The sequence below is a fragment of the Schistocerca cancellata genome, chromosome 7 (assembly GCF_023864275.1).
Source record: "Schistocerca cancellata isolate TAMUIC-IGC-003103 chromosome 7, iqSchCanc2.1, whole genome shotgun sequence".
Classification (NCBI taxonomy): domain Eukaryota; kingdom Metazoa; phylum Arthropoda; class Insecta; order Orthoptera; family Acrididae; genus Schistocerca; species Schistocerca cancellata.
Genome location: NC_064632.1, coordinates 148,902,063 through 148,914,060, shown reverse-complemented (window position 1 = coordinate 148,914,060; position 11,998 = coordinate 148,902,063).

Sequence of the window (11,998 nt, the reverse complement as noted above, 5' to 3'; positions counted from 1 at the left end):
ATACGAAGGCGTTTCTCGTTGCGGCAGGATCTTCTCACTAAATTTCAATCATCCGCTTTCTCCTCCGAATGGGAAAATATTTTGTTGACGCCGACCTATACAGGGAGAAACGATCATCATATTAATGTAAAGGAAATCAGAGCTCGCACGGAGAAATATAGGAGTCGGTTTTTTCCGCGGGCTGTTCAAGAGTGGAACAATAGAGAATTATTGTGAAGGTCGTTCGATGAACCCTCTGCCAGGCACTTAAATGTGATTTACGAAGTAGCTCTATAGATGTAGTTGTAGAAGTAGAAAATGATTACAGCATTGTGAAATCTTCGTATCATTGTGTGTAAAAAGGTCAGCATCCAGTAGAGCGAGAGCTGCGCATGCGTGTGAGGAAGGAGCTTAACGCAGGCAATGGTTTTATCAACCGCTGCCCACAAGCAAACTCCGTGCGTCTGTGCAACAATAAAACTCCCCCCAAGTGAAAAATTGCTTGCCTTAGCGAGCCAGCATGCCCATTTCAATTTCTATGTGACAAGTATTAAGAATGAAAGGAATCCAGACATTTTAATTAATGTTTATAACGTAATGAGAAGGCCACTGTTTGCAAGAAACCTGCAGGCTCAGGGTGTTTCATCAGCAGACAAAGCCGGCCGTAATGCCGGAGGGCGTCTGTCCGGCCAGAGAAAGCTGCATACCCAGGCCGGCAAATTCCTGCTACGATGAGCTGTTTTTTTCCTTGAAGGAGCCTTTACAGAACAGGCATACTCTCCCAAAACCTCGTGTAGAGGAAGTTTTTGAATGAACAGAGAAACTATGCGAAGAGACTATGGAAAGAAATAGCAAATCCTAAATTACGAATTAATAGCGGGTTGAGCTATTTGAAGTAATGAGTTTTAGAAAAAAAATTTCAAATGTGTGTGAATTCCTAAGGGACCAAACTGACGAGGTCATCGGTCCGTAGACTTACACACTACTTAACCTAAATTATCCTAAGGACAAACACACACACCCATGCCCGAGGGAGGACTCGAACCGGCGGCGGGAGGGGCTGCGCAGTCCGTGACATGGCGCCTTAAACTGCGCGGCTGTGTTTTAGAAAATGACGCCTGTTGAGGGGGGACATAAAGTGCATCAATATTATACTAAGCCAGTATTTTGCAACAAGCGGAGTGGTCTCACTGGTGGCGAGGAATCTGGAGACACTGATTGCTCAGTTTAAAAATGTGTTGTTGATTGCTTTTCCGATTACAACCCGCGAAATACACTGCGTAGTACCGCGCTATAGGCTGCGATCTGATAGCGGATGGGCGTGCCCTAAGGGCTCCACGAGATTCGCCGAGTGCAGTCGTGGATGAGTAAACATTCCACGGAAGTCCAGCAGCACACATAGATGAGCTTCACGATTATATGTATAGATAGTCTGCTGCTATTTAAATAACTGTTGCAATGTTTCTAAGGTGCTTTTGTCCGCTAGTAGTAAGACATTTCTTTAAATTAAACCTCGGTGAATATTTACTGTGCCTCACGGAAAAAAAAAAGAAAATGCTGAGCTGCAAGTGGGATATACGTTTTTACAAATTTAATTAGACACATGGAAAGCTGATCCATACCAGGTATCTAGAACCTCCAGCGTTTTTCTTGTTATAGACATTGTTACTGGCGAGATATCGGTTCTAGGAATTCGGAGACGTTTGACAGTGTTATAATTCAAGTTTGAAGTGAGATAACAAATGAATTTTTTTGCGTGTGATATAATTTAAAAAAAGATTTTATAATTTTTTATGTTACTTGCACTGTGAAACCTTGCCTGTGGCCAAATTTTATGAATGTAGGTTATTGTGAAATACCATATAAGTTTTAATGAGGGAGTTTACGAGTATCACAATAAATGATGTGAATGGCAGTGTTTTTTGATTGCATTATTTTAGAAGCTTTATTTTCTTTTACACCACAAAGGGGCCTTAGTTAAGTGACATAAATAAATTTCAACTTGATACATCCTCTCGTTCCTGAGGAAAACGGATATTAAGAGACGAACGTTATGAGAGTAATTTATTAATCTGTAGAGCAGTGTGGCGAGTAAATGAAGGGCAATAACATAATAAACGGCGTGGTAATGTGAAATTCTTTACGTAAGCATCAAACAAATGGTTCAAATGGCTCTGAGCACTATGGGACTTAACTTCTGAGGTCATCAGTCCCCAAGAACTTAGAACTACTTAAACCTAACTAACCTAAGGACATCACACACATCCATGCCCGAGGCAGGATTCGAACCTGCGACCGCAGCGGTCGCGCGTTTCCAGACTGTAGCGCCTAGAACCGCTCGGCCACTACGGCCGGCACGTAAGCATCTCTCAAAATTCTTATAACCGCACGTTTTGTAACATTATATATTGGCACAGCAAATTTGAAAAGAAAAGTTCATTTAACTGGCACAGTCATATTTATTTCTAATGAAGTAACTAATTTCGGCAATCGTTGCCGATCCTCGTATGATAAAAATATTCCGTTGTTTAATGTGGTCTCTGTGGCGGTACTGAACCAAGGCCTCAGCTTAATGACCCACCATCGTTCAATCCCATCGCTGTGGAAACCCCATTGTCACTCATTCCAGCGTGGTGGGACTGAACCATGGTCTGTGGTTCGTATGTGTAGAGGTTCAGACCCATCACTGTTGAAAGACAGAGAATGAGGTTTCCTCAGTAGTGGGACTGAACCATGGAACATGGTAAAATACAGGCAGTTGTTCAGTTCCACCACAGTGGAAAATGTGACAATGTGGATTCTGCAGGGGTTGAACTGAAGATCGACAGATCACAAAACACAGGCCATGGCGCAGTCCGACCACAGGGGAACAAGTGGTAATGAGGTTTTCACAGTGGTAGTACTGAACCTTGGAGACTGTTAAAATAGAAGCCGAGGTTGAGCCCCACAACTATGGAATCCACGTTGTCACTTATTCCTCAATGGTGGGACGGAAACATGGCCTGATTTCTATGATCTGCCAAGGTTCAGTCTCACGACTGAGGAAACCACATTCCACTCGATTCTTAGAGGTGGAAATGAACCACACCCCTGCATTTTATGACTTGTCGAGGGTCATTGTAGAAGTGACATTGTCACTTGTTCCAAATTGTGGGAGTTAACCAAGGTCTGTCTTTTATGATCTTCCGAGTTTCAGTACCATTACTGTTGAACCCACGTTGTCACTTGTTCGACAGTGGTGGGACTAAACCACAGCCATTATTTTATGATCTGCCGTGGTCCAGCCCCATCATTGTGGAAATCACAGTGTTACCCATTCCACAGTGTTGGGATTGAATCATGCCATGTTTTTTATGATCTGCCGACGTTCGGCGCCTCCACTGTGGAAACCACGTTGACATTCATTCCACAGGGGTGGAACTGGATGATGGCCTGTATTTTTTGATCTGAATATGGCCACTCTCTGCCGAAATCGGTTATTTCGTCCGAAATAAATATGGTTCTTACAGATAATTAAGTTATTCTAAAAAGAATGAATCACTGTTGGCTTCGACTTGACATAAATCGTATTCTTCACAGAATTCTGAATGGTATAATATAACGACACGTAGGATGACGGCTATTACAGTAGCTGTTTAGTCAATTTTCCTGATTCTATCCTCAGCGTCTTTCATTCACATCAATCTACGTTGTTTAGTTCAACGATGTATGCAGGCCTGACGGACCGCATGGTGTGTGATCGAGTAAAAACGTGTGAGAGCTTCTAATTCTTTAACATCCTCCAGATCTTTCATAAAATGAAGCATATAAAAGGGTCCAATACATTTTCATAGTCCTTACAAAGAGGATATTGCATTTTGTGGTGTACGTGGCATATTGAGTTCAGGGAAACGAACTAAGATAACAGCCGTAAGTTGCTGGATGGGGGGAGAAAGACCACAGAGTTGATCAGAGGCTTATGGCCCTGCACATTTTGATCTCTCTGTTCGTTATTTGAGGTAAGAATAACTGTGAAGTTATCTAGTTGTAGTTGTTTAAAACTGTCCAGCTGGTTGTGATCAAGTAGCATCTGTGTATAGAATACTGTTTTGAAGTGAGCAGGAATTTTGTGTGGTAAACATACTATACATATTACGTGGTGCTACATTTTTAAGAGAGAGCGATTAATATTTAGTGGGCATTCATTTGAAAATGTCGTCATTTATGGACTCATCCATAAACTATCGTTTTTCTATTGTTGCGATGTAGATAACATGGGCGGCGACCCAAGGAAGATGTTTTTTATTGGTCGAAGTCTTTCATAAAACGAAGATCAGAATTTGGTGTAGAGCGTCCAAGGCACTTGATTACTTATGTGTAGTCATCAGTCGCATATACATGGTGTAGTGTCTTGATTTTTAGATATTTATTACTCTCTCCTCCTATGATATCGGAGAGATACTGTTGCTTTAGTGTGTATTTAGTTTTGTATGTTTTATTTTAGGGAATTGTGTGCTGTTATGTAGCAACATGCTACTAAAGTAAATAGTTGTCCGATTTTCTCATGTGTCTCCCTCAGACGTATCATCGTCAGACTACCCTTGCACTTGACATGTCCACCTTCCATGCAGACACCAAAGTGATTTCACTGTCATCACCATCAGTCCAGATTTAGAACCACTACACACTTCTCCATCCACTCATAAACTAACGACGCGTCACTGATCTGCTGTCCAAAGCCTCCTTGTTCATGTTGTATTTGTGTTAACAATTATGTGGATGGCGCCATGCATGTCATGACGGACGTAGAGAGAACTCAACCTGCCTTTGACTTGGATTAAAAATAAGATATATCCATTGTGTCTCATGTCAAGTGTTCCCACGTTTCGTCATTTAATCCCTACAGTAGAAATATGTATTGTTTTGCACTATTGTAATCCCTTTGACACCCATCTTTGGTGAAATACTGACATAAAGTTCGTTTTGTTACAACTTCAATTTTTCCTATAAAATACGTGTAAGTAGTAGTAGTGGTGGTAGTAGTAACGATTCTTTTCGGGGCTCGAAGAAACATTAGCCGTTAGTTGCAGTATAAAACCAGAGTTTTTGGCGCTTATTTGCACCTCTTCGTCTTTAATTACTTTTTAGTAATGTTAATTTATTAATTAATTTTAGTATCATCAGTGGATTGCTAGCAGTTCAGTACAATTGATGTAGAAGGCCTTCAAGAATTTCTTAACCTCGCTCAGATTGCGTGTATCCCTTTTAATCTCAGAATCCTTATTTCACTCGATTCCAGCATTTTCATTCGGAATAGCATTACCTTACAGTTGTTTTCAGAGATTATAATTTGGCACAATCTGCTCGCAACTTGTTAAATCTTAACTCTAACGCAATATAACATGGCACAGGTTCATAAACATAGGCCTACTCTCGCAGTGAACACTGGGCAATGCCGTGCCTGTGTTCTGAAGAGGTAGCCACCAGTTGACAGCGCCTGCTATGTGGGACCAGACTGCTGAGGTCATCGGTCCTTAGGCTTACACACAGCTTAATCTAACTGAAATTAACTTACACTGAGGACAAGACACACACACCCATGCCCGAGGGAGGACTCGAACATCCGACGTGGGGAGCCGCGCGAACCGTGGCAAAACGCTCTAAGACCGCACGGCTACCCCACGCGGCTGCCCTCCACACTTCGAGCGTTCTCGTTGCTTATTACATAGGAAGCGTCGCAGTCATTGCATATCATATGAGCATGGAAATATGTTTACATTCAGGCACCCATCATTATATGCATTTCCATTAAATATTTTTCTTAAGAGGCAAACGAGGAAGTAAAATTCTCATTTAAAACGGTGTTTGAGAGGGTTGAAGGAATCACTGTTTGTTACAATCTCTCAGTAGAGTAAAGATGGGGAGGAGTATCTTCCCATGGCTTAACTAATGTTTGGAAAGACATGTAAGAAGAAGAAATCTTATTTTATGTAACATTGTCGATAACGTTATCAAGGGACTGACACTGATTTCCACGTGACGCACTTTATTTATTTACTTTACCATTATCGTTATAAGTGACATAGTCCATTACCAGCAGTGGCTCGTGCAAAACTTTACCAGAGAGTTACAAAATTACAAAAGATAAACAGACTGAGTTACACTATGCCTTCATGATAGGCGCTCCTTCAGTGTTCCCACAATCACGGAAAGCAAAGAAGTGCATTCCAAACATCACACCCGCAGATACAACTCCTTCCGTACACATTAACACTAAATTTCCTTAAATACTTTATTTTTTTACCAATACCTCTAGCCTTTTGACTTAACAAGGGTGGTAATCGTAACTGAATTGAGCGTATTAGTTTTACGTATACAAATTATGCTGTTTCAGTACCTTCAATAGTTTAACAAAATGAAGAATAAAATAAAATAAAGTAAAATAAATATTGTAGCAGCGCGAATCGAACACCGCCCAAATTAACATTCGGTTTGCTTGATCGCTGTGAGACATCACTGAAACGTCAGTTATTTCTCAAACATCCCTCATCCTCTTCATGTGAATCGTTGCGGACCACTTTACCTTTCCCGACGCTTCAATCAGGCGAAATATTCGAGAAACATGAATGAGGCATGTACCTGATCCCTCTGCCACAGCTGAGCCAAATCCCGCGCGGTGCAGCCGAGCGGTCTATGGGAGCCTTGTCACGGTCCGCGCGGCTGCCCCGTCGGAGGTTCGAGGCCTCCTCAGTGCATGGATGTGTGTGTTGTCCTTGGCGTAAGTAGTGTGTAAGCTTATGGACCGATGATCTCAGCAGTTTGGTCACATAAGACCTTACCACAAATTTCCAATTTGAGCTAAATCGGTGCGCCCCGTCCCACGAGCTCCCCTTGTTAGATTTAAATTTGAAGTAGGGTTACGTAACTTTTTAACTTTCCCCTTCAAAGCTCTACTGTAAAATGACTTCTTTAGCTGACCTACGGGATTCGTCATGTTTCTCTCACACTAATTTAATGCATTTTCAAAGAAAAATACTGACCTGGTGCTGTGAGCAACATACCACCCTTAGTGTCGGCAAGGATGACGCCACATCATAGCAAAGCGCAGCCGAAAGCACAGCTGCGTCTCTTCTCCTAGTTCATAGTGGCCGACTGACCATCATTTCAACATCCAGCACTGGTTTCTAGTTATCGCAGAGAGCGCTAAAGGACATGTTTTTGTCCATTTAATTTGCAAACCAGCACGTATGGCGTAATTTTAGTGCGAATTCCGGCTCTCTTTCGAAGAGAAATGACATAATTTTAGTGCGATATTTACAGCGTACTGTCCATTACACTACATTTGTTACCCCCCCCTTTTTTTTAAATGAACTAACTACCATTTGACTGTATTGGTGTTTATTTAATTACAGCCCAAGTTTCGGCCTTTTATACAATTTTCAGGTGATTGAGTTTATGTCAGTCATAGACTCAATCACTTGAAAATGGCATAAAAGGCCTAATGTCAAACTCAAACAACTGAAAATGGCATAAAAGTCGAAACCCAAGTCGTAACTGAATAAACAACAATACAGTCAAATGGCGATGTGTTCATTTAAAATTATTGTACGACTGCTGCTCGGCAACATCAAAAACTGTTACCCCTTTTTTGTTTTGGGATTTCCTTCTGGCAGCACTTCTTCGATCTGGTTTCGCTTTGGGTGATAGCTTTTCTGTGCTACATTTTTAGCTTCTGGTGAGAAACTGTTCATTTCAAATGTCCATATATGTCTAGGTTTTGGTCGTACTAAGATATTCTGTTAATAAGACCGTTTTCAAACGTGCTCTGTGTAGTTTAAAGTCACGCGACAAGTAAGCTAGCGCATAGGCTTCAACTGTCAAATTGAAACTTCACTGCCATGAGGTTAGTGGTAGTGGATGAGCTGATAATAGAAAACAGCATTATCAAGTTACGTATCAGATACATTGAAGTGGTGTATGTTGCACTCAGTAAATGAAGCAGCTCAATGTGCACTTCATTGTTCCAGGCGTTTGAAGAATCGCCGTACTATGGACCAGTCGCACGTGAGGGACATAAGAGAAGTGACAGCGGAAGCAGACGACCACAAACATTCGAAGAAATATGGAAGTATACCAGACCATGGCGATATGGCGGCAGCACCCGCCAACACGACTACAGGGGAATTACATGTAAAGCAGAATCCTCTCTGGAAATGGCCAGCGCGACAGCGCAGGAACGCGCTACGAGCGCAAGAGTATCGACAAAAGTTGGCTTCTCTGCAGTCGTCACCTGCCGACGATGGACAGGGTACTCTCCAGTTAAAAGAAACCAGAGATTCCAACACTCAGACACTGTGGACCACTCTCACTACGCACGAAGGCTCGACAGGGTTAGAGGTACTACCAGAATCAAAGAACGTTTACGAAGGTCGCGGGGACCACTACAGGCTGATACGTTTGGAAGAAGCACACATTTTGACAGCTGCACTGTCACACATAGTGCGCCACCTTTACAGCGGTGAGGATATTCATTGGCCACATCCTGACGCCGTTACCAGAATGATTTTGGCCAGCAATAGCTTACCAGCGTCGGATTTACCAGCGCTGAAGACTTTAGTTGAGAAAGCCTTCGAAACACGCAGTGTGGAGTTGAACTGGGATGAACAGTCAGAGGAATTCGCACGCGCTTACGGCCGGTCAGACTCTTGTCCATTCAGGCAACCGTTCACAATAACTTTCAGCTACGTTACTCATTATATATTTATTATAATTATTGTGGCTCTTGTAGTTGCGGTGTATATACAACCTGCTCTCTTGTAAACACGGGTATGCTACACTGACAATAATTCCTATTTCAATTAATAATCCTTTTTTATTATTAATTGTTAAGATACACAAATAATACCAAACTGTTTAAATCCTAAGAATTATTTTTGCTATTGTAACGTGCTGCTCACTAACAGGTATTGCATCTAAGTAAAAAGACTACCGTAAGAATTTTATAAATTAACTTGTCATTGTTTCGATTTCTTTAACCCCCTCCCCCCCTTCCAAATCTCCATGTCTGCAGCTTATGTTTTCATTTGTAGATCCCCAATACAACATCCACTTTAATTTTGAGACTTTGATTAATACGGTAGTGTGACAGACATACAGAACAGTCGCTTAATGTCACTGAAAGATCATTTATATAGCTCTGGATAGGATGGACTCTAATGATACTTTGTGCTAAAAAATTTGTGTATATTATAAATATCACGGACCCAGTGAGGATTATTGTGTGACTTGCCCATTTATATTCCGCCTTTCTCAGTTTCTGTTGTGCTACAGCCAGTGTGAATTACTTCTTGTTATGAGGATTATACGCGATTGACACGAGAGATGGCGCTAATGAATGAATGATACATCAGTTTTAAATTTAGAATTATCCGATTCAAAACATTAGCAAGGTCATAGAAGTGCCAACAACCAACTGTACTATGGAAAAGAGTACAGTCATGGGTCACCTTTTCAACTTTTTTGAACAGACTGGAAAGAGTACGAAGTGCGTCTAATTAGAGGCGATTTGCACATCTCAATTTTTACATATTCAAAACTTATTTCTCTCAGAACCGTCCCTTAATGTTTGGGCTGAGTACAAACATAGCACAATAGTACTTTTACAGTGTCAGAATAGGAATTTTTACTCTTTTAATAACACTGTCAAAGAGATAACAATGTCACTTCTTCAGGATAATATAGTTTTAGTCATTTCTTTAGTCATTGACTTCTTGAACCTAATGTTCGTCAGAGAAAGAAAGAGAATTTGTAATAACATATTTTTTAGTCGTCAGTCATCTGACCGGTTTGATGCGGGCCGCCACGAATTCCTCCCCTACGCCAACCTTTTCCTCTCAGAGTTGAATATTTGCAACCTACGTTGGATATTTGCAACCTACGTCTTCACTTATTTGCTTTATGTATTCCAATCTCTGTCTTCCTCTTCGATTTTTACCCTATACAGCTCCCTGTAGTACCATGAAAGTAATTCCCCAATGTCTTAGTAAATAGCAGGTCATCCTGCCCCTTCTTCTTGTCAGCTTCTATATATTTCTTTCCTCCTGCTGCGGAAAACCTCCTCATTGCTTACCTTATCAGTTCACCTGATTGTGGACATTTTTCTCTAGCACAGCTTCTCAGATGCTTCTATTTACATCTTTTTCGGTTTTCCCACAGTCTGTGTTGCAATATAATTCTGCTTCAGAGGTATGTTCTCAGAAATGTCTTCCTCAAATCAGGACCTACGTTTGATACCAGTACAACGGGCCTGCCGCAGTGGATACACCGGTTCCTGTCAGATCACCGAAGTTAAACACTGTCGGGCGTGGCCGGCACTTGGATGGGTGAACATCCGGGCTGCCATGAGCTGTTACCATTTTTCGGGGTGCTCTCAGCCTCGTGATGCCAAATGAGGAGCTACTCGATCGAACAGTAGCGGCTCCGGTCAAAGAAAACCATCGTCACGGCCGGGAGAACGGTGTGCCCCTCCTATCTGCACCCTCAGCTGGGTATGACACGGCGGTCGGATGGTCCCGAGGGGCCACTTGTGGTCTAAACATTCTACAAGGCTATTTCACATTACCATTCTCATCAGAATGGCATTAGGTGGTTTGTGGTAAGATAGTTGGCTACAGAGTGCACAATCCCTTTTGTTTACCGCAATGTTGTGATGAACATGAGGAGGAGGAGGATTATGGAGATGGCGATGAAATTTCAGGGCCGTCGGACGTACTCAGCGCCAAAGCTACTAGACCAGGTCATTGAACAACTCACGGGAAATACAATTAATTTTCACTTCATATCTATACATTAGAGATCAACAATTTTTTATACCGACAAATATAAATAATTATTTTCAGAAATGACAAGTCTGTATGCCTCTCTGCAGAAGGCAATGGAAACAACTGCATTAAGGGTACTTCTTGTGTATCCAGACAACTTGTGGCCTGTAACTGTGAGACTGTCGTGATGATCTCTCCACTTTGAAAATAACACTGACTTCTCGCCCATTCGGATCTCTGGTAGCAGACTATCAAAGTGGAGGTAACCAACAGAAAAAAATTGAATAACCAGCGAAAGGGCAACGTTCTACAAATCAGGGCGTGAAATGTCTGAAGTTTGAACGCGGTAGGGAAGCTAGAAATTCTGAAAAGGGAAGCGCTGATGCTCAATCTAGATATAGTGAGGCTAGTGAAGTGAAATGGAAAGAAGATATGTATTTCTGATCAGACGATTATGTGGTAATATGAACAGCAGCTGAAAACGGTATAGCGGGAGTAGGATTGCTTAACGAATAATAAGGTAGCGCAGAGAATGAGGTACTGTGAACAGTTCAATGATAGCAAGCAGAAGGTGGAGAGATGAAGTACGTGAAGGGTAATTCGTTAGACATGAAAATCTAATAGTCATGGGGGCTTGAAATGTGGGTGCATTCAACGGTGCCGAAGGATTACTGGAGAAAAAAAATGGTTCAAAAGGCTCTGAGCACTATGTGACTTAGCATCTGAGGTCATCAGTCCCCTATAACTTGGCACTACTTAACCGTAGCGGCTGCGCGGTTTCAGACTGAAGCGCCACAACGGCCGGCCGTTACGGGAGAAAACGGGCATGATACTAGGAGTGAAGGAGGAGAAAGACTAACCAAATTCTGCAACAAATTACAGCCAGCAATAGCGAATATCCCTTTTAAGAATCACAAGAGGTGGACGCATACTTGGAAAAGGCCAGGAGATACGAGAAGATTCCAGTTAGATTACATCACGGCTAAGCAGAGTTTCCGAAATCAGGCGTTGGATTGTAAGGCATACCCAGAGTCAGAGGTAGACTCAGATCAGATCACAATTCAGTAATGATGAAAAGTAGGCTGAAGTTTAAAACACTAATCGCGAAGAATCGATGTGCAAAGAAGATGAAGAAGGAATGAAGAGACACACTTGAAGTTCTTTGAAACTACAGACACTGCGATAGATTGGAAATAGGTAATTCAGTTCAAGAGTAATGG